This window comes from Varanus komodoensis, unplaced genomic scaffold (genome assembly GCF_004798865.1).
Source record: "Varanus komodoensis strain SLA01 unplaced genomic scaffold, ASM479886v1 scaffold35, whole genome shotgun sequence".
NCBI classification, from domain to species: domain Eukaryota; kingdom Metazoa; phylum Chordata; class Lepidosauria; order Squamata; family Varanidae; genus Varanus; species Varanus komodoensis.
The window spans coordinates 382,298-406,351 of NW_025335856.1; the positions used below are offsets into that span (position 1 = coordinate 382,298).

The following is a 24,054-nucleotide window of genomic DNA, read 5'->3' on the forward strand; positions in this document are numbered from 1 at the left end:
TGAATCAATAGTTCCCACATGCGTTTCCCGTGTGGCTTTCTCATTTTGGTCCATGCTGTGTTCTGGAAGGAAAGGGTATTTCTTGGGAAGATTTGGACAAGTTAATTTGTTCATGTCTATTCATACTCTTTTTTTTATTAATACATTATCTGGTCATGCCCCTGAATGTCTGGCTTTCATGTTTGCTGTTTCTTTATCCTCTTTCAATCAGAAGAGGGAACAAAGGCACACATGCTTTTATAAGATACATGTTAATTACTCACATCTCACCCTGCAGCTGGGTCCTCACTGTTTCTGTGAAGAGATTTATCCAAAAGGAATTCCTAGTGAGATCAGAAGCACCATTTTTTTAAAAAGCAGCTTTGCGTAAGACTACCTGGTTATACTTTGAGTTCTTTGGAATGCACTGTAAATCTCCATCGCCTCTGGGAATTGTCACATACTTTTTAGTTTCCTTTTTGATGTTCTTGCAATGCAGCAGGCTAAACTTGAAGATTCTGAACTGCTGCCATTTGCCTCCAATTTGCTGTGGATATGTTTTTCTCCCCTACAAAGGGATAGCTTTTAGCTTGAGCAATAATTTCAGAAACTTCCTTTTACATGATCAGATTCAACTATGCCCCGGAGATGGATGGTAATTTTGTCATACTTATTTATACACAGATTCAGTTAATTAAAAATAAATTGATTTAACAATCCCACACTCCCTTAAGGGTCTTCTAGGAACCTTAGGAGTTTTAAGAGTTTCCTCTCCAATGCTATAGACACTGCTACAACCTCAGGCAGGGAAATCTGAATGGGGAGCATCTCCCACCCCTTTCAGTGCTGCAGAAGGAACCATGCAAGCTTTCTCGAGTGAGGGTGCAATTGAGGGAGGGAACTGCTGTAGAAACACCACCACCCCTTTCCCTGTGACTTCACTAAACATAGTCAGAAACACATCTAGTGAAGCGAGCAACAGAAAGGAGGAAGGAGAGACAAACATTGCTTCTATCACACCTTCTACTCTGCTGGGCATCTGCCAGCACAGATTTGAATTATTGGAGCTCTTGATGTCAAAGTATTTTTTGGATAAGTACAGGGAAGCCTGAAGAGCTTTCAGGTACTGGTTGGGTACTTGTAGCATGAGACAGTGGCTTCAATGGCCAGAGAGATTTGGTTTGATGGACTCTGTGTGGCTGTACCAGCAAGCAAACTCATCTGGTATGGTGGTCCACCACTGTCACTTAAGCAATGAAGCTGGAAGGGAACACAATGCAACATACCAGAATCCATCTATCGCTCACGTCTTATGGCTGTTATGATCACAGCCCTTAACAAGCTGAGTGGAATGCCTGTTAACACAACAGGCTCTCCTAAAAGGGGAGGCGAAGGTGCTCAAACTGAGGGCTGGGAGGAAAAGTCTCCACCAGGCACCTTGGGCAGGGAGGCATCCAGGCACCTGAGCATCCCCCAGCTGGGGAAAGTCTGACTGTGGCCAAATCATGTTCCAGGTGCGGCAGCCCCCTCCTTCCATCTGAGATGTCAGCTGGGGCAGCTCCAGTGTGTTTGAACAGCCATCTTGGGGTGGGGGGCAATCGAATCTGAACCATGTTGTATGTGGGAGGTGAGCTTTAATCCTTCTCCTCTACGAGATCCTAAGTGGAATATTCCCAAGTTACCTGCTTTTGGCCATTGGGAACCAAGCTTCTGTGGGTGCCGGCAGAAGCCTTTGTCCCGGTGGAGGTTGCAAACATAGCCTCCTGATTGGGATCAGAACTGTGGCAGGGGCAAAGGGCTGAAAAGTTTCATCTCTCCCCACACCACGGCCCCATGGATGGCCCTCTGCCCTCAAACTGGTAGGTCAGGTGTGATTGGTATTCCAGGCTTTAACAACATCTTCCGATCACCAGTGTCCAACAAGTAAGCTGCTTTAGCAATCCAAAACTGAGGCAGGCAAGGGATGTTTTCTTTTATTTGTTTGGCAGAAAGATGCAGTGGGAACCCTCCTTTTCAGCCCACATGCCATGTGTCAACTCCACAGTTTGAGATAGTGCTGCTCTAATGTTGAGGCTGCACCTTGGGTGAGTCTAGTTTATTGCGCCAGGGATCAGACAGCAGTAGAGAGCTAAGGAGGACCGCGAGCATGAGATCATCCTCATCCACAAGAATAATAATTTCATTTTTGTATCACCCAATAATCACAGCTCTCTGGTTGGTTCAGAAAAATTATGAACGACAAACACACAGAGTAAAACAACCTAAATGCAGAAAATGGTTAAATTGACTTTCCTATGAAAAACATGAATGCTAAAAACATGTTACTGAGTATCATTCCAGAAATTCTTCCAGAGATTATGTTAGAGTTTAATATCAGTCCAGCTGTCAAAGATTGGAAAAACAAGCTGAGTATGCAACAATGATAAAACTAAGCAATTATACTAATAGAAGACGAGCTAAAGAATTCATTGAAATATAGAAAGCTTATTATGAGCAATTTAACCAAAGCTAAAGAAAATAGATTCCTTACAAATGTCAGGGATTTTTATCCTATTACTCAAGCTATGATATAATTCACAAATAATTTTATAAACTAATCTTTGATTAAGAAATGAATGATTTAAATGTGACCATAGCAAACAAAAATTCTCACCTTTTTATGAACATGTTCAGATACTGAAATTATATGCTATAGTTGTGGGATATCCCTTGGCATTTTTTCCTATATATTTCTTATTTCTTAATGTACTTATGAAAATAAGTAAATAAAAGTTAAAAAGGAATAAACTACAAGATAACATTTCAATATATTAAATTTAAAAGCATTGACCACCCAGAAGCAATTTCAATAAAATCAGTAGATATGTTAAAAAGATAGCTGGCATAAATACCCCATCCCATGTGATTAAATACTCTTAAATGTCTGGGTACGAGGGCAGTCTTAACCTGATGCCAACAAAATGCACCTGGTGCCTGGTGCACTGGCACCAGGTGGACCTCAGTGGGGAGATTATTCCATAATCAGGGGGCTGCCATCGAGAATGCCCTCCCCTTTGATGCCATCCTCGTGAGTTTCCCTTGGATCTGGGACTGAAAGGAAGGCCTCTGATGTTGATCATTTCTTCAGGTACTGCAGCCACTTAAGGCTCGGTTGGTTAAAACCAGTGCCTCAAACTGGGCTCAGAAATATGCAGGCAGCCAATGCAAACTAGCCAGAATTGCTGTTAAAGGTTTATGTCTGAGACACAGACCGCTTTCCTCCTGTTCAGGCCTGCCAGGAACTCATATTTATTTATTAGCTGCATATCTTGCCTTTTTGTTTTAAGAACTCAAAGCAGCTCACATTATTCTCCTCCTCTCAAGCTTATCTCCACAACAACAACAACCCTGTGAAGTAGTTTGGCCTGAGAGTGTGCAACTGGTTGAAACTCACCCAGTTGGCTCTATGACTTTTAACCACGTCCAGCTGCTTATGCCACCTGAGGCATTCATCCTGCCTGTTGATCACCTTTGGAAAATGTGTTTATTATTTAATCCGTCCTCTCCCAACTTTCCATCCCATTTTGGATATACTAAGAGTCTAACAACCATAACTTCCAGCACTGAAATTATTGCTACTATTCAAGGTCATGTCCAACTTGAATACAAAGCAGCAAAAAATAAACAATAAATAAATGAACTCCCAGAGCCACTGAAACAAAACATTCATGTGGTTTCTGGGGGCTAGAAAGGACCTGGCTAGCTAGCAAGGCATGTTGCAGGGCAATGAGCTTTCTACATGGGGTGCCACCACAGAAAAGGACCTGCTCCTTCTGAACACACGTCTTTCTTCAGACAGGAAAGGGATCTGGCGAACAGCCCTGTTGGGAATGCTCTGAATTCCTCATCAAGTTCATGCAGGTGGTTGTATTCTTCAAGGTACCCTGGTCCGAAGCCATGTCATACAAAGAAGACAAAACCAGCTTCTTGAATTTAGACTACAAACTAAGTGGCAGCCATGGAACAATAGCTGTCTTAGCACTGTGCAATTCAGCCCGTGCATACAGGCCTAGCTAGTAATTAAGCAGCACCTGGATCAACTGAAGTTCCCACTGTCCTCCAGGGACAGCCATTTATAGAACACATCATGGTAGTTTGTGGAAGTTACCAGGCCATCTTGAGCCATGGCGAGATCTTCTCAAGTGGCTCATAACACAATGTTTAATCAGCATTGCACCAGGGTGCAACTGACAGGCTATATGCTTCCTGCAGATTAGGGTCACTATCTAGACATTCTTGTAATTACTGGATATTGTAGCCAGGCAACCTTCTCAACAAATATTGTGCAACAGTCTTCTTTGCCCCGCTATTCTAGCTGGCATTCAAGCCGCAGGCATGCGTCAATCACAAATTTTGTCAATTATTTCCTTGCAGACAAAGGCAAAGTGTCGGCGGCCTGACATCACCCTTTGATACTTGTGTGCCCGAGAGATTGTTTACATGTCCGCTGGCCTTGGCAAGAGCAAAGAGTAAAGGCTGCAGCTCTTGGGTAATTTAGAGCTGCCCTTTCAGAGAGCAGGGAAGGAGCACAGGGACACCTAGTCTGCGTGGAGAGCAGAGGGTGTGGTTTGCTCCTAATCACTTGGCAGCTCAGATGCGAAGGGAGAAAAGCGCTGTCCCTTCAGAGGCTTCAACCAGACTAATCTGAATGCGGTTTCTTCTCCCTGGTGCCTCGCCTGATTAATGTCTATGCTGACAAAGTAGGGGCTTTTCAGAGAACTTTTGGCTTGCCCTCTTGTCTTGATATGCATCAGACACCGTTAGAGGGTTTTAAGAGGAAAATAATGCTGGTGGTGGTGGGGGGGAGCTTCTCAGCATTTCTTGGTGGCATTTGCACAGAATAACACTCCAGGATTCCCAGTTTACAGGACATGTGTGCTTCTTTGGGCTTCTTGTGCTGATGGAGTGCAGATTTCACATGTATGTGTGTCTAAGTGCATAGATGCATTGCACCCTAAAGAGATCCTTATAGTATTAACCCCCCCTGTCTAAAAATACATATTTTGCTCATGATTTAAGTAAACAAGACTCTGACAGGAGCCTTTGTAGTGGTTTCTTTAGTGTACTGTGCAATGCAAGATAAGGCGATTGACCTTTACTAATCAGGCAGTTTTTGCTGCATCATGACTTGTGCCTGTTTATGGGCATTCCCTTCAACTCATTTCCGCCCTGGAATATGACTTGATTCATAAAGTTTGATTTGTAATGAAGCTTCCTGTTATTTACCTACACTGAGGTAAAAGTGCATCTTTTTTTCTGGATCCCCCAAACCGAAACCAAGAATACTGCATTTGACAGCTCTTTGACTCAAGATAAAAACAAGGAGTTGGACTTCTGCCTAGTAGGGAAGGCCTATAGGAGGGTAAACAATTCACCTCTATGGCCCTTAATGTTCTTCCATTGCTTTTCTGTTTTTTACTTGTGTAATCTTGGAGATCACACAAGTAGGTTTTCAATCATATCATCTCTTACATTTGCATCCCAGTTTAGCTATCCAGTTCATAGGCACATTTACAGTAGATGCAGGGTATGTGTGTATTGTTTGTTGCCCTGTAATTTTGGTGGAGAGAACTAAATGCATGTGCTTTCCCTGAACAGCAACTAGAAATTGAGTGGGACCTTCAAGACTGTTTGTGGTATGAAGTGGTCACCTTTGTGGAAGAATACCATTCTCAATGTTATTAGTGTGAACTGGTTTGACCATTTCATGTGTCTTGCCATTGCTCTGAGGATGCTTCTTGCAAAAGTAGGCTAAAAGGTCAAGCAACTAAAGAAACTGCAGTAGGTGTATGACAATATTATTCAGAATGTAAATGAAAACATAATTTAATAAAATGAATGCATGTGACTCAGTTCCAACCATAGACTACCAATTATGGATTAGTATAATGTGATCAGAAGTGTAAATAAAAACACAAAGAGGACCAAACACTTTCTGTAGTCACCTAGAAATTCCTGGGATTTTCTGAGACCAGATTCCACAGTTTCAAATTTGCTATGAATGCTGATTTCTTTGATGGATTCACATTGTCCTCTCCCATATTTTGTGAGGGTATATAATTGCACTAGTGACTGAGACAATGTCCTGGGAGATCTGCAAGCATAAATTGTCCAACTCTCTTGAGACAAATAATGGTAGCACTAGACCAAACCTAGCTATTCCCAAAAGCATTTTAGGGCCTTCCTGTATGGCTCAGGTTTAGATGGCAAGATTAAGCTGAACCAGGTTAATTTTCATTGGACAGAATGCTGAATTATAAACAGCAGCAGGGGTATCTTGTTAGTGGTGTTCATTTTCCTGTTTCTTTATCCATTCCATTCTACCTAAAGTGTTGCTCATTGCTCTTTCCAAAATCTGTTTGAAGACCTATGTTCCCTCATCAGGAAGAAAGCTTCCTGATAGAGCATTGGTGAGAACCCCCATTCTTTGAAATATTCCACCACTGTTACAACCAAATTGTAGCAGAAGCTATGATGACAAGGGTTATTCCACCACCAGACCCCAACTTGTGAGGATGATCCCACCACAAGACAATAAGCTGTGAAGAAGAGCAATTAATCCCCATACCAGTAAATGATTCCTGGTTGTCAAGGACTAGTAACTTACTCTAGGCGGAAATGCCTACTCTTTACTACTTATTCATTAGCCTCTGTCCACTGTCACAATATGAACTCTTGGTTTCTTGGTGATTGCTACTACTATTACTACTACTACTAATTGCATTTTAACCTGCCTTTTTGCCTCTTGCAAGGAACCCAATAGCTAGATTCAAGTATGGGACAAAAAGCAGTCCTGATAATTTCTGATAAGTTCTGATAATTAATACAAAGATAGAGGTTGCATTTGGCATTATAAATACATCACCACAGGAAAATGCTGTATTAAATATAATATACAGTGTTTTCAACAAGCTAATTTTTTAGAGGACTTCTTCTAAGCTAGATATGACTATAGCTTGAAAAAACTGCTTATATTAAAGCCTTCTTTTCTTTTCTTTTCTTTTCTTTTCTTTTCTTTTCAACCTCAGTTGACTTATTGAACAGCCGTGAGGATTCCACTGTCCTCTTTTAGGTGGGGCTTCCATATGCTTGAGCACCTACAAGGCTTCTTTAAGACTTCTTCAATGTTCACTTGCTTTCAATACATCCGACTGACATTCAGTTTGCACCTCTGTGTCAAAGGCTGCCACAGTAGTCCCCCCTTTTCTCTCCCAGGCCTTCTCGAACGATTTCAGACTTTGCTAGTGGTCCTCCCTGAGCCTCTGTCTCTTTTGTCTAACTCTCCTTGTGCTGGGCCTGTCTTTATATGCACCCCACACCCAGTCAGTTCTTTAGGAGCCAGAATCCACACACATGCACACTCAGACGCACAACTTTCAAATAAAGGACCAACAGACAACTGGGGAATGTTCCCAGTTCAGCGAATTCAAATTTCCTGCCTTTTGATTTCATTCATCACTGTACCTGTCCTCACATATTTGTTTCCCACAGTGGTTCTTTGGCAGTTTGTCTTCCTCACAGCTACGTACTATAACCTTCTGCATTCCAAGGAAATCTTCACCTCCCTGTTCTTATTTCAAAGCAGATCCAACACATTTAACACATCCCTCCTATGACAATGGTTTCTTCACAAGCATCGCGTCTTCCCTTGATTGATTTTCCTTGTTGCCGCTTTCATCAGTTCATTTAGCAATTGCCACGAGTGGGTGGGGGAGATCCAGACCAAAGAAGGAAGGGGAGTGCCGCCCATTTATGTCATTTTGTTTCATTTCAGAAACAAGGTTGGATATTGGGTGGGGTGGATTTGGGGCTCAATAAAGCTTCAGGCGGGTTGTGGTTCACCCTTGAGCTTTCCACACTTCAGGCTTGGCCCCAAGTTTTAGCTGTTTAGCTTCTTCAAGTTGTCCAGTGTAGGGCATTATTGGTGCTCCCAGAGAGAGATTCCTGGCAGTACCAGCCAGAAGACTTTATCTACCTTTTTCTTTTAATAGCTTTTCTGTGGTAAGAAGAAGACAGAAGATGTGGTGGGGTTATGAAAAGAAGGCCTCATCATCTGGATCCCTTGTAAAATTTTGTGACTAAAGCAAGGAAACTGTGTTAGAAAAGCTTAATCTGGAAGCACCCTAAATCTCATGGTGAGAAGCCAAAAGCAAAGAGGCAGGCCATTTTCTGTGTGCTCCATTCTCAGTCTTTTCTCCTTCCCCACACTGAAGGGCAAAATACCACCCTTTTGGTTTTATTAGAGTATCGTTCTTTTTTCTGTGGAGAACAACCAAGAGATGTATACTAAGACAGGCATAATAAATCTGTTTTACTGCCCATGGGAAACTGGGTGACCATTTATCTGCACCAGAGATAAGATAAACTTGCAATCTCCTTTACAAAAACCACAGAGTACTTCCAGTCTCCACCTGCCACTGTTGCTCCAACTGGTACCACTCCTTAAGTCCTTAGGTTCACTCCCCAAACTCAGGGTGTGAGACCCGGGATACCTTGCATAGCAACCATTACTCATGGTATTTGTGGTGAGGAAAAATGACATTTGAGAGATCCTGTGCTTCTTGCAGTGTGTGTTTTGTGCTTTGTTTTCCCTTGCAGAGGTTAGTCTGGTTTAGCCAAGTTACCTGCAGCTATCTCGGGCACCTTGAAATTGCACCAGATTTGTTTCCTTGTGGCTCTGCATAATCTGAGTAATTTATAAAGATCTCTTTTACTGTGGAAATTTGACTGGTATATCAAAGAATCTGAACTGAAATAGTGCTTTTCCTCCAAATTCCCGGTACCCTCAGTTGTTTAGTATCTGATTTAGCATGTTTGTCTGACTTATATTTAGGGAGCAAAGGTGATGCTTAAATCTTACATACACGTACTAGTGCAGAGGTCCATTTTGAGCTGTTCCCCCTGCCCCTTTTGAACATATGTACAAAGATCCATTGCAATGAAAGTATCCATTTGAAGTTGGTGTCTGTGTGCCACCCATTCAGATATTGAAAGCACAGTAAGGTACACAGTAACTGCATTACAGGAACTGAGTATTTGTTCTTTCAATATTGTACTATGGGATCATAGAACAGTAAGAATTAGAAGGGACAATAAGGCCATTAGGTTTCATCCCAACAAAAGCCCATGCAGCTGCATCTTGAATGCTTCCACTGTAGGAGAGCCCGCAACTTCCTTAGGTAATTGGTTCCATTGTGGTGTTGCTCTTAAAGCCAAGAAGTTCTTCCTGATGTTGAACCAGAATTTGGCTTCCTGTACCTTGAGTCCATTATTCTGTGTCCTACACTCTGGGATGAGTGAGGAGAGATCCAGGCCCTCCTCCGTGTGACAACCCCTTGAGTATTTGGAAAGTGCTATATTATCTCCCCTCAATCTTCCCAAAGTTAAACATACCCAGTTCTTCCTGTCTCTCTTCATAGGGCTTTGTAGCATTGTTGGAATGTTTTTACATTGTTGGCTCATATTCACCTTGTGATCTACAGCAATTCCAAGATCTTTCTCATTTGTAGTATTGATGAGTCAATTATCTTCTGTCTTGTAAAAGTGTATTTAGTTTCTTCTTCCTAGGTGTGTAACTTGGCATTTGTCCCTGTTAAATTTAATCCTGTTTTTTTCAGCTTAGCACTCATCAAGATCACTTTGGGTTTTCCTCTTCCAGAGCATTAGTTTTTCTACCCAATTTTGTATCAGTTGCAGATTTGATAATCATTCTTTGCATTTCCTCATTCAAATTATTAATAAAAATGTTGAAGAGCACTAGGCCCAGGCCTGAAACCTGTAGTACTCCACTCATTACTTCCCTTTGCTTTAAGAAGATGCCACTGATGAGCACTCTTGGAGAACCACGGATTCCAGGATTTGGCCAGGGAGCTGGTGACTGAAGAAAATGTCAGAGGAATGGGGCTGGTTATTGTATCCTGTTCTACCACCTTGGACATTTCTGTGGGTCGGGAATGATCTGTGGATCAGGCAGAATGGCCTTTTACAGCCCTGCACTGCTATAGCTAGAGTTGTCGGGCTGAAACAGAAACATATGTACTGTACCACCAGGCTGTGGCCTCTCTCGGTGTCACCCACTCTGGTGACAGCTGGAACTTGAACAGAGTTGATCTTTATGGTAATGCTGTTTACCCTGAACCTAGCATTCACTGAAACACTTTGGATTTCTCTCGTTACAACAGTAGTTCTTCAGTCCTGTAAAATGGTTATTCCTAACATTCCATCTTAACAAAGGTTCAATTAATCTATAAACTGGTGAACATACTGCCTGTTCAGGCAAATTGGTGCATAGTATATGAAAAATAAATTATCAAGCATATAGAAGAAATTTAGCATAAGATAAACCAACATGGCAAAAGGAAATTCTATATCTATATTTCAGGGCGGGGTTTGAGAATATCAAAAAGTATATGAATACTTGTAATCTAGTAGGCATTGTATGCCTTGATTTTCAAAAAGCTTTCAACAATCTATGATCAAACACCCTTAGTAAACTCTGCAACTATAGGATAAAAGAACAGGCCCTCATATGGATCATACAGCTCTAAGAGTTGGAAAATTTTCCCTGATCTCCAACCAGAATCTGGAAAATGTCAGACACCACTCCATGTAAGGAACTTGATGTGAGGTATACTGTGGCAGAAATCCCCAACCTGACATATATAACTGAAGTATATATATAACTGAGAGCCAGTGTGGTGTAGTGGTTAAGAGCATGGGACTGGGACTCAGACGACCTGGGTTCTAGTCCCCACTCAGCCATGGAGCCAACTGGGTGACTTTGGGCCAGTCACAGACACTCAGCCCAACCTACCTCACAGGGTTGTTGTGGGGATAAGATGGAGGAGGAGAATGATGTAAGCTGCCTTGAGCCCTTTGTAGGAAAAAGGCAGGATATAAATTAAAAAAAAAAAAAGTAGTCTGAGCTTCAGTGACTGACCAGGGAAAAGATTTGGGGGACTTGTGATAGTTCAATAAAAACATTGTTGCAGCTGTGAAAAAGGTATAACCTGTGTTAAGAATTACTAGGAAGGGGATTAAAAAATGAACCTTCCAGTATCATACTGTTCTTACCATAAAATCAGAGAAGAGTCAAAAGAGGCCAAGAAGGCCGTCAGGTCCAACCCCCTGCCATTGCAGGACACTGATTCACGCCATCCCACTCAGATGACTATCCAGTTTCGCCTTGAAGGTCGCTAGTATGCGAGAACCACAAGCTCCCTAGGCTATTGGTTCCCCTGTCATGCCACTCTGATGGTTAGGAAACATTTCCTTTGTAGCAACTTGAACTGATTGTTCTATGCCCTGCACTCTGGTGTGAGCAAACAGAGGACTTGTTCTTCCTCTTTGTGGCAGCCTTTCTGGTACTTAAGGAATGATATAAACCCCCTCAGACTTCTCTTCTCAAGGCTGAACATGCCCAGTTCTCTGTCTTTCCTCAAAGGGCGGTGTTTCCAAACCCTGGATCATTTTTGGTGCCATCCTCTGAACCCTTTCCAGTTTTTCTGCATCTTTCTTCGCTTTTGGTGCCCAGAACTGAGCACAGTATATATTCTTATATATTTCTGCCATGTGGCTTACACCTGTCAAGTTCCAATTGTCTCAATCTCAAAACAGATACTGTGCTGCTGGAAAAGTTGCATGACAAAGCAGCCAAAATTATCAGGAAGGTTAAACAACTGGGGCTTTCTAGGGCTTCTAAATTCATGCATGGTGCAAAAACATGGCGTCATCCAATGAAGCTGAGCCTGAGAAGACACAAGACTGAGACTCAAGAAAGTACCTTTTGCTACTGCAAGATGCCCTAATGGCCAGCAGTTTAGATTGCTTTAACGCAGGGTGGGCAACACATGGCTTGCAAGCTTCATGTGGCCCATGGCACTTTCTACTGCCACTGACAGTGATGTTTCTTTCGAACCAATATGGAGAAGTATAGCAGCCACGGAACGCTAAAAGAGTCCAGTTTAGCGGAATGGCAAATTAAATTTAACCCACTTTAGCACCACTGTATAGAGGTTTACCTCTGAACTTTGGCCCCCATCAACACTAATCAAAAGGAATTTTGTAGGCATACCTTCCCTCTCTCCTTAACAGATCATTTGTGGTAAGAAAAAAGGAAGACGCAGTGGGAAACAGAAGAGGGTTACAAATGGAAGATAATGACATCTGGATCTCCTGTAGAATTTGGCAGGGCGTTTGCACAAGAAGATTCTAGTTTGGAAGCAGCTTAAGACCAAGAAGATTCCTTTCTGGTGGGCCCAAAAAGCTTCAGACAGAGGAGGGTTTAACCTCTTGAATTACACAATCAGTGTGTGTGCCCCTGCTGGCAAAATGTGTATTTCCAATTAGTGTTTCAAAGGATTTGACAAGAACTGGAAACTGTGTTCAGCCATTTTTACTGGGGTTTCCTAATGGAACAGTCACAAGTAGCATTCCTACATTCACACAACATTGTTAATTCCATGTTCCGAGTGCTCTGATTAGTGGCTGTCGTCAAAGGAACCACAGTGTGAAGTGGGGTTACTTTAAAAGACAAAAGACATGTTCATCAGTTCCCCATGATGCATCTGTTTTCAGACTGTTCCAATTCTAATTGCAGATGAAAGGCTGATGTTTGAATGCAAAACCACAGCAAAACTAACATGTAATACAATAAGCTAGGCTAGAATATTCTCATTGGCAAACTATTTTTTAATCTTTCACAAAGCTTTTTTTCACATACAGGAGCATTCAATCTCTCAGCAACGACTGAACAGCAGCAGGCTTGGCTCTGTAAGAAGATTTGTAGATGACAGTACTGCAAGAGCAATGGCCCCTGATGGACATGTACCATCATGAGGGCAAGCCCGCAGTGGATTATTCAGGGTGATCTAGCGTAGCCACATTCGCACGGAAAGGAGCATGTAACCACCATACACAGAGATCCAGCCTGTTTTAAGTGACTCATGTAATTACGCTGCCAACTAACTATGCCTGTTTTGCATGTAAGTTCAGTCACTACTTCCTTTGTCTCAGTCATTCACCTTAGTCACCTGCTTGCACTGAATGACATTAAGAGCAATAACAGTGTGGGAGCAGCAGAAAATCTGGGCAAGCCTTTACCAAGCCTTTATCATGCAGATTGATATTGCTGTTTCAGAGCAGTGCGTGCCTGCATGAGCATGAGTGAGTGCATGTGCTTGTTGCATTTAGATGCAGATGCTTGCTTTCTTGATTCATGTTTTGCAGAGAATAGTAGGGTGGGCCTGCACAACTTCCAGAAGCATTGTCGAAAGAGCAGCGTTCATGGTAGGGATACAAGTGTCTGCACACAGGCACACATTCCAGCAATTCTAAGGAAAGTTATGGTGTGCCTGGAAGCACTCCGGGGACATGGCAGGGAGGTCACTGGGCAGCAGAGCTGCCAAGAGCTTGCAGGCAGATCTTGCTTAATTTTTAAAAATGTGGCATAATATCTTCTAAAATAAATAATAACCTGTAATGACAGGAGCTCTCTTGGAGAAATATCACAGGGATGCTATTAGTGAATAGCAATATATGTACTTGACAGGAAGTTTAAAATTGAACTGGTGATGAAAGTGGGGTGATAGGGTCTTTTCCGTGGATCATAGTTTTGTACTCCCATCCTGCCTCCTTTTACCTTTCCTATTTAACATTGTCTCCTTCCATTTTCAGCTAGTCATATTCTTTAAAGATGCAGACAAGGCCTGGTTTGCATGTAACAACAACCCAAAGTACAGCCTGGATATGGGTTTACTACGCATTGTTGTTGAATCATGGGTTGCAATTTGCTCACAATCATGAACAGCCTGGAAAGAAAGCTCATGATTTGTCATTGAGTTGTAAATGCAGAGCTGTTTGTGGTTAACAAACCGTAGTAAAGGGTTCACACATAACAGCAACCCACAGTTCAATAACAATCCATGATTGAACAAGAATCCATTCTCCGCTTTGTTGTTACGTGTGAATCAGACTGTGTTCACAGTTAATAAGCCATGCTTTATATTAACCATGGTTTCTTAGTTCAGCCATTAATTGTCCTGCAGACAAACTACTGCTTGTTTTTCTTATTTCAGGTTAATATTTTTCCTGCCCATTTCAGCAACTTACAGAAAGGTTTTGATTTCAAGTTGCTCATGCTAAGACATCTTATTCTGGGCTAAAAGGTGCACAGGCAAACCAGGACTAAGCTACAGTTCTGGGTTCAGACATCACAACATGTCATTGTTTAAGCAAGCCAGACTGCATAAGCCAAGAACAAATAATTGCTTCCACTTGTGGTTTGTAGCTAGTTAATAAGCCATAGTGGGTTTGGATGCAACAAGCCAGCTTTCAACAAACAACATGATGGTTTGGCATTATGTGTGAAGAAGGTCAATGTGTGTGATATCTATATGTACAAGCACCACCAGCTTACATGGGACTCTGTTGAGAATCATAAGCAAACTGCTGGGGGAAACTTGCCATCAAAAACAGGAGAGAGGAGGAGGATTGAGTCCCCCAGTATGCATAGGGACAAATTAAAGTGTGTCTAAGAATGTACAGAGTGCCTTTTACTTTATCACCAAAAAGTGACGCTTGCGCACACACATTTTGAATTAAGGAAGAAAGACTGCATGGGATCTGCTATAGTTCTGTTACTGGTCTGCCGTCTACCAGGACCTTGCTTTCCCTGCTGCTGTGCTGTGTGACTTCTCTCTGCTCACTGAAAACACAGAAAAAGAAAGAAAGAGATGATTTCTAGTCCCATGCCATATGCAGCTTTCCAGCTGCTCTCCAGAAAAAGGGTTTTTTCTTTCTTTTTTTATACAACATTCCTCCCTCTTTCTGACCACTGATAAAACTCTGCACAAATAATCAATTCCTTGCCAATTATTCAAAGTGCACAGAGATCTATGTATTAGCTCAGCAAACATGCACTTCCAAGTCCATGTTTGCCTAGCTTCAGGGAATATGAGGAGGGGGCCACAGGAGTGTTGAGGGGGGAGAAACATTCCTAACCCTTCCTATGCCTGCTAAGGGGGAGGAAATTGTTTTAAAATCATCTAAGGGGGAGAACTAGTGGGCAGGGAAAGAGATGAGTACACACTCTTCCTGCCCACCAATGCTCACCTCAGAGCCCTTCCCCCACTTTTATTTTATGAAGTAAAAGTAACACTGGGAAACGCTCCCCCCCCCTTCTGATAGGTAGTTTGGCCCATTGACTTTGCTCTGGAATTGCCTGTGAAGGGTTATTATCAGAGGGAAAGAGGGGAGCAAAATGGTTGTGCCTTTCCTGGCAGAAGTACTTATCTCAAGTGGAGGCCTGCTTTGATTTGGGAGGTCTCCTGACTGCAGGCAGAGGGTATGCGTGTGAGGGTGGTGATAGGGGTACATTCAGGCTCAAGATTGACATAGGAAAAGTTCATCGCTGCCAAAACAGAGAGACAAGTTTGGGCTGGAACATGTCAACGTTTAATTTAGACTTCTCCAAAGATGATTCAGGCATTCAAGCTTCCAGGAGAAAAAATTCCTCTTCTCGATCCACCTTCTGCCAAACATAACAAAATCATCATCCTCTTTTCAAATTTGTTTATTTAATACCTGACAATTGGCTTAAATACTTTTCTCCTACAGCAACATTCCTGTGTCTCAAAAGGCATCACTGCACTTACTTTTTATACTGGCACTTCTGAAAATATGAAACGACAGGTTTCAGTTTCTCATGTTCCTGATTTTTCTTCTTTTTCTGTAAGGTGGGGATATCTTTGCTTTATAAGCCTATAGAACAGACTGCATGTGCCACTGCCTGCACCTGCATTGCCAAATTTGCAGCAGCAAAAAAATCCATGGGTTTACTGCTGCAGAATTGTTAAAAGCTACATTTGACCTAGTTACTGCTCTGCAGCCAGCAGCAAAATTTGGCAGCAAGCCACCAGTACCTTTTGCTGCCACACCACAGAATTCAGCAGGGCGCACCAGTAGCTTAGATGGCAATAATGTGGCACTTCAGTGTGAGTGGATGCACAAAGTTCCCAAGGCACTGGTGCCTTCCCATAACGAATAGATGTAGTCACTGCTGAGAACCTTTCATTTTAGTATATAAAGCAGGCATCTACTGAATCAGGCCAACGGTCCATCAAGGCTAGTCATGTCTGCAGGGGTAGAAGGGACTCTCCAGGCCCTCAGGCTGAGAGATGCCAGGGCTGACCCTAGGACATTACGTTTTTATCCCACCCCTTCGTCAAAATAGCCTATGTGGTTCTCCCACACTTCCAACAGCCCTGTGACGTAGGTTTGGGTGAGATGGTATGGCTGGAACTGGATCATCAATCCCAGTCTTAGGTTTTCAGGGTTAACCACTACACCCCACTGGTTCCTATACATGCAGTGTGTGTGCTCTGGTCCTCATCTATGAACCCTCCACCAAGGGTTCAGCAGATCCTTTCCTTTTGGCAGAGGGATCCCAGCTTGAAATCCCAGCCTCAGAAGCACCATACTTGGCTCCATCAGCTGAGCAGCAACTGCATCTGTACTCCAGGCTGTCCTGAGGATGGCAGATTGCCTCCAGGGAGCAGGGTAGCTGTGGAACAGGGATGTCTGAGCTTGATGAGTGAGGATTATTAGTTTGTCATCACACTGGCTTGCTTGTTTAATGACCCTTTATGTTTGGGGGGCATATTTGCTGTATTCGGTTCAGATATTCTACACAGAGCAAGGCAAACTTGGTTCTTTTTTTGTAGTGCTGGGGAGTTGCAAAGGCTAGTCATTCAGAACAAACAAGACAAACCTCACCCACAGTATTTTGTCTGGTCACCAGATCAACAAGTATTGCAGTACAATTTGGAAAGCCTCTTGGTGCTTCCTTAGGAAACATGACATGTCCTTGCATAGGAAACTCAGGTTGCTCATTAACATTTGGGGAATGGCTTATTGCACATTCCTCTTCCAGTGTGGTTTCATTCCACCTTGTCAACTTCCACAACAGAGCTAGGAGTTGCGATGGGTTGTGGATTCACTATAATGTATGTTATCCAGCATTGGTTTGGGTCAGCATTGTGCCGTTCATCAGGGTTTTCCTGTATTCCTAATAATGAGAAAATGCTCTTGATGCACCCATCTCATTTAAATCTTACGTATGGTAGGATACAAATCCATCCCAACACTGGTATGAACAATGGTCATCTTTTACCATTTGCATTGTTTCTTCAGGTTGCGTATGCATCATAAACTTGTTAAAATATCTAAGATTCAGATACCTGGTTAGCACCTGATGACAGCCCAGAGTATAGGTTGAGAATGTGTTGCCATTGAATTGTGGACTGTCATCATGTGCAAACATTGTACTATGGTTTAACTAATGGTTATTTACTATGAACCCAAACATCACAGCTTAGTAACAACTATATGTTCTCTTCCTGGGTTGTCCATGGCTAACAAGCCATATTTAAACCATAGTGCAGGCTCACAAGTAATGAGAACTCTGAGTGCCAGTATGGTATAGTGCTTATTATTTATTATTGTTGTTTGTTAGATTTATATTCCACTTTCTTACAAAGAACTCAAAGAGGCTTATATAATGCTCCTGCTTCTCCTGTTCTTAATCTTATCACCACAACAACAGACCTGTGAAGGTTGGGCTGAGAGTCTGTGAATGACTCAAAGTCACCCAGTTGACTGAATGGGGACTAAAACTCAGATCACCCCAGTCCCAACCCCGCGCTCTTAACCACTACACCAAAATGGCTCCATACTGGTTAGAATGTTGGACTGGAACTTGGGAGACCCAGGTTAAGGTTCCCACTGGATGACTTTGAGTCAGTCATCAAGTTTTGGCCTCACTTACCTCACAGAAGGGATGCAGGTGGTGCAGTGCTTTAAACTGCTGTGCTGCTGGGCTGGTTGATCAAAAGGTCACTGGTTCAAATCTGCACAACGGGGTGAGTTCCCGTTGCTCCGTCCCAGCTCCTGTCAACCTTGCAGTTCGAAAGCATGCAAATGCAAGTAAATAAAAAGGTACCAGTTCGGTGGGCAGGTAACAGCGTTCCGTGCACTTCGGTGTTTAGTCATGCCAGCCACATGATCGCGGAGACTGTGGACAAACGCTGACTCCCTTGGCTAGGAAACGGAGATGAGCACCACCCCCTAGAGTCAGGCATGACTGGACGTAACGTCAAGGGGAAACCTTTACCTTACCTCACAGGATTGTTGTTATGAGGATAGAAGGGAGAGGAGAAGGGCTGTGTTAGCTGCCTAAATAAATAAAATAAGCTAACAATTCATCATGGACTCCAAGGAATGGTGGAGGACAGGAGAGCCTGGAGGAATGTTGTTCATGGGGTCATGATGGGTTGGGCATAACTTTGCAATTAAACGAACAAAACAATTCATTAACACATGATATAATGACCTCTGATACCCTGTTCATACTTCAAGTTCTTATGTGTGAGACAGTCCTAGTGATAACAGAAGGACATGTACTTGTCAATCGTTGAACAAAGAAAAGGCAGAAAAAGTCACGAAGGACGGGCTGATCTCTCAGCTGCGAGTATCAGCCATGTAGCTCAGTGCAGCCCTAGTGCTCAGAAACCCTGTGCTGGATGGTTCCATCTTCCAGAAGCAGCTGCTGGACCACTGCTAGAGACTGAAAAAGAGTAACGGGGCAGGTCTTGCATTAACATGCAGTGGCAATTGGTTGCTTTTCATTGTAGGTACAGTTGTAGCTACTGGTGCTATGTGCCTTTATGCTACCTCTGGTATCAGAAGCAGGATGTTGGGGAACTCCAGTTCCTGGGGAACTTGGATGGAAGAGTGCTAATGTAGTCATATCCAGTAGTGGAAGTCTGTGGGCACTTGGTTGGCCTCCTGTGTGAACAGAATGCTGGGCAAGATGGGCCACTGGTATGATCCAGCAGGGCTTTTCCTAATTTATATCTCAGAACTTTTTTTATTTTATTAATTTATATACCACCCAGCCAAAGCTCTCTGGACAGTTTACAACAGCATAAATGAAAGCTCATCATCAGAAGGAAAAGCTGTCTTTAATATTTTAATTATCATTCTCTGTTATAGTTACATGCCAGAATCATCAACCTCTCAACATGTATACAACTTGTAGACCCGCTAATTAAAGCACCTCTTACTAAATTAAAATAGGTTCCCGTTTTAGTTGATTAATCTACTAATTAAAGATCAAAGCTTGCAGCTCTAGTTAATATTAAACCTAAATTATCATGGGTTTAATTACATTGAAATGTTATTATATTTTTACAGCCCTTAAGGTTCAATCCAATGTTAGGACTATTTAGAGTAAACCCACTGAAATGAAAGTAGGTTAAGAAATCATGACAGATGGAGGCCTATTCATTTTAATGCATCTAAGTAGGACTAACATTGAATTCAACCCTTAGAGTCTTGAAAACTGTTCACATGCGTTGTCTCAGATGTGATTCTGTAAAAGGGCAATTCTATTATCTCTTCGCTATAGACGAGGGCCTGAGGGTAAGACAGAATAGTACTGGATTAAGGCTACCCAGTTCATTCATGGCTGAGGGCAGTTTTGTGCTAGGGATTTCACACTCTTAGCTACTCTCCAAAACCAAGTTTTTTGGCATACCTGGCTGAGTTACCAGAAGTGGTGCAATTCCAACTTTCTCAAGTACATGTTGTCTAGTCTAGTTGTTCAGATGTCAGAATATGAATGGGCAGTGCTGGGGAGAGAGGCTAATATCTTCAAATGATGGAGTGCTTTGGAGCTCACCGTCCTCAGAATCTTTAAATGAAAGACTGGACTATCCTATGCTCATGTCCCTGATTGGTCATCTCTCCTCTAAACCAGTGGTCTTCAACTGGCAGATTATCACCCACATAACTGGTAGGTGACTCCTGGGTCACATCAGCCATGTTTTTTTCTTCCTCTCACTCCCCCTCAGACCTTCTGGCAGCTCTGATGCGTATCCCAGAGGCCTTTGCAGCAGAACTCCTTGTAGGCTGTTGTTACACGTTGGAAGTCATGAATGGGCACAAAGTGCTGGGAAGAGATGAGAAAGGGTGGCAGTGGCGTGAGGGGGCTTGCTGCCCTGGCCAGGCAGTTCTCTCACTGTTCTTGGCAACCCACCATAAAATCACCCTGCCAGATTCCACCATGGGAATCAACAACCATAAAACAAGACATGGGTTCTCAGGGTATCTTGCACTTGAAAAATAAAGCACCCTGCAAGAACTGCGCTGGGTTCACATGAGACAATAACCCACCATGGCTGATCACCCATGGTAGGTTGTCAGGTTATATATCTGCGATCTGATCTTATTTAACCCTGGTTCCAGCTACGACTTGTTGGGGAAAGACAAACCGGAGTTCCAGGTTCAGACTTCACAACAAACTTAGCCATATGTGCTGGCAACAGAAGCCCTGTAGGCGTGAGCAAGCAAACCATGGCTGCTAATATGAAGTCTTTATGAGAGCTACCATGTAACTTTAAGACATAGAGCCTCAGTTTACATGTTTTCCTCTTCCCTTGTTACCCCCTTTTCCTTTTGTGTTGCATCTTTTGGATTTGATCTTGTCTGTTTTTATTGGTCATTCTGATCTATGAAACGGTACGATAAAAATACTTCCAATCAATAATAAGAGGCATGAAAAGCACCAACTTTATGTTGTCCTTGTTGATTGCAATGCAGCATGTGTTCACTTATATAGACCACGCATACAGGTGAATAAATGCTACTGCTTAGATCAGAGACTGCCAAAGGAAGAGGACAGCCTCTCCCTCTCTCCCTCTCCCTCTCCCTCTCCCTCTCCCTCTCTCTCTCTCACACACACACACACACACACACACACAGCATTACCACGTTATCTCATTATTCTTGAGCTGTACTGTCTGAACTGTGGCTGCTTCCCATCCTGGAGCAGGTAGCTTCTCTGGGCTCAATGCCCACTTTTGAAAGGTGAAGAGGACCTTTCAGTGAAAAGCACATCTGTTTTTTCTTACTTCATCACATTTTCCAGAGCAACTAGAGCCTAGTTCTCAGTGAAGGGATGAACCTGTGGTCTGGCTAGGCTGCCTCTGACTGTGCAGGAGGATAAATTGTAATTGGGTACAGTTTGTGGCACTGCAGTATCTCTCGGATCACAGAGCACAACAGACAGGGCATCACCCTTGGTTTGCAATTTTCTTGCTTTGTGGAACTTGAGCCAACATGAATTCTGTTCTTAAAGCAGCAGGAGTTTTGAGAATTGAATTTTCCTGGGTTTGAAAAGGATGTGCATAATTTCAATGTTAGCAGGCCTGTCCCCTCCTCATTGTACTTAAATCTGATTGTGTGTGGGTTTGTTTTTTGTTTTTTTGCAAGTTTACCAATAATTGACTAATAGGAATCATGATTTATCTGAAAGAAACCAAATTCTAAAAGCTCAAGGAGAATTTGCATGGCAGGCAGCCACCCTTGACTCATTGAAAGCAATGAGGATGGTGAGGAAGAGGGTGGAGCTAGCACACTCATCCCCACTTCCCCTTCTCATGTGTAGAGCTTACACAGGTTGTGAATGATTGCACTGGGCTAGATTCCCACGGCCACTTTAATGGGTGTACAATAGTGCAAATGTTCACTGTAATATATGAACTGTGTGAGACATGATCCTTGAATGTCCTATTCTCAACCAGAAAGTGAGAACTAAAATAGGTTGCATTTTTGTTGCAACTGTTTTGGATTGTTCCATAAGGTCGCAATAGGTTATTTTTAAAAAAGGGACAGGTAGTCTTGTGGGGGATAGAATCAGGGCCTTGCACCACCTTTCTGAAAGCAGACCAAATATGAGACGGATCCATTCTATAAAGGAATCCACAGTGTTGAGTTTGCAAGAGATGAGCAGGGCTGTTAAGGCAAGGACATTTTGAAGAGCTTTCACTCATACAGCCTCCATAACTCAGGGATGACTTCGCAGCACATAGCAGCAAGAATGGGATGGGACGGGACCATATGTGGATCCAGAACCTTAAGTGACAGGGCAGAGGCCTTAACTCTGAAGCCTATGCTTGCAGCTTGCTTAAAAACTGAATGCCTCGGGCACAGGGGGACTGATCCAGATGGGGAACACAATGGGTGGGGTGAAGTCTCTTTTCCCACAATGCTGGGGTCCCAATCTGTGTGGTAACATTCAGTCTCATCCTGTGTTGCTGCCTTCCATAATGATAGTAATTGGGCATTGCACACAACGGCCCTCCCTAAGATAATTATTCTGGGAGCCTTAGGATACTGGCAGCATTCTAGCTTCAGAGTGAAACGGAATATGCCCAGCATAAGTTGCTGCCATAGGCTTTGGTGGAGCAAAATAATAACTTTTGAACTGGTATGCAGAATTTCACCTAAACAATGAATGGCAAACCTCTGCAATAAGGCAAATAATGTACTTCAGTAGTTTTCAGTAATGTGCATCACTATAATATGCCAATCCTCAGCTTGGAGTAAAAAGTGTCAGTTTACAGCAATGTGCAGCTTGCTGTACCAGTGGCAACTTTCATTGGGTTAGTTCAACATTTTGCACAACTATCGGTCAAGCATGCCAAGTTTTCAGATGATAGCTTAAGAGTTGTTATAGTTATATGCAATACGATTTTGCGGTTTTCAGCAGTGGAACTTTTTCTTCATTTAACTCACCTTAACTAAAAAAAACTCCTGGGGCCCTTTTAAAAAGTACTTTACATCCTTTTCCTGGAAATATTAATATTAATTTAATTGTTAGTTGAGGATGTCCTGCAAAGGGTTACCCCGCTGCCTGAAATATTCTAACCGGAAATACCAGTGATTTAATCTGGCGCCATCTATATGTACAGGATGTATTCTGCTGCCAGATCATGGCCTCACCTTGTAAGACATCATGGTATTAATTAATCTGATGTTGTTGATCTAAAAACTACTGAGCTCAAACTGAATGACTGGGCAGGAATACAAGCCTTCCACTTGATCTGTTTGCTTTTCTGCCTACAGATTCTAACAAATGCCACCCATCACTTTTCATCCATATTGGGTACCGTTTACCTGGCCTTTGTGCTCTCCATGAGAAACACCTTGCTCTCTCTAGAAATCGTTTTACACTGGGATTGAGGAGGAAAGGCAGCTGGTGTGTAATCTCTGACAGAGAGTTCAGGCAGTTACAGCAACTCATCCATCTGTACCAGGCTGCAGGAAGCTTCCAGAAAAACACTATGCTTCTGTCTCGGCATGCAGCCCGAGTTCTTAAAAATACACCAGTTGCTTGTTCTAAGATAATTTTTCAAATGCTTCATTTTAAAGGAACCCCTTTAGGGGCCAAGTCAGAATTACAAAATTCCTGACAAGAAATGTGTATCTGTGTTGGGGGAGCGTGAATTCTTCAGGGACACAAAACTTAAAAACTGGTTAAACAGTCATTCCCTTTATTTATATTAAAAGGGCTAGTGATACCTCTTTTCTTTCATTCTTATTAATATACATACATGATTTTTTATATTTCATAGCATGTGCGTGCGCACGCGCGCGTGCACACACACACACAAACACAGCATATATATATATATATATATATATATATATATATATATATGGAAACATACCTCACTAGTAGCTACATATAGTTTCAACAAAAACAGACCTGATAGTTACAAAAGTACCCATTTGAAAGTAGCATCTATACACAAGCATTCAAATTTTGAAAGTATTACAGGTTCTTCAGTCCATTCTGTGATAGAAAGTGCGTATTTAAGCTTCCAGTATTGTAATACTAGTCTTTTAACTGCCCAAAAGGGCACTGAGAATCCATTTATGCTAACTATATGTTAATTTCTATGAAGCTAATAAATAATTCTAAATAATGTGTACTTTAATAAATATTCATGATTATTCGAGTACAAAATTTATCCATATAATAATCTCTGCCCTAAAAGAGGCAACTACTGAACTTTGTCAAAATGTATTTAAAAGAAGCATGAACTGCATTGCTCTACCAGCAATTGGCTAAATTAGACAAACTCTTATTAAAAAGCCATTGCAGTATCCAATGAACATGGAACAAATGTTTTT

At 42.4% G+C, this 24,054-nt stretch overlaps 1 protein-coding gene across 1 annotated transcript in view; it reads left to right on the top strand.

Annotated features, from left to right (window-relative positions):
- Window positions 1–24,054, top strand: part of EPHA1 (EPH receptor A1) — a 70,711-nt gene that overhangs the window by 10,670 nt on the left and 35,987 nt on the right. The window lies entirely within an intron of this gene.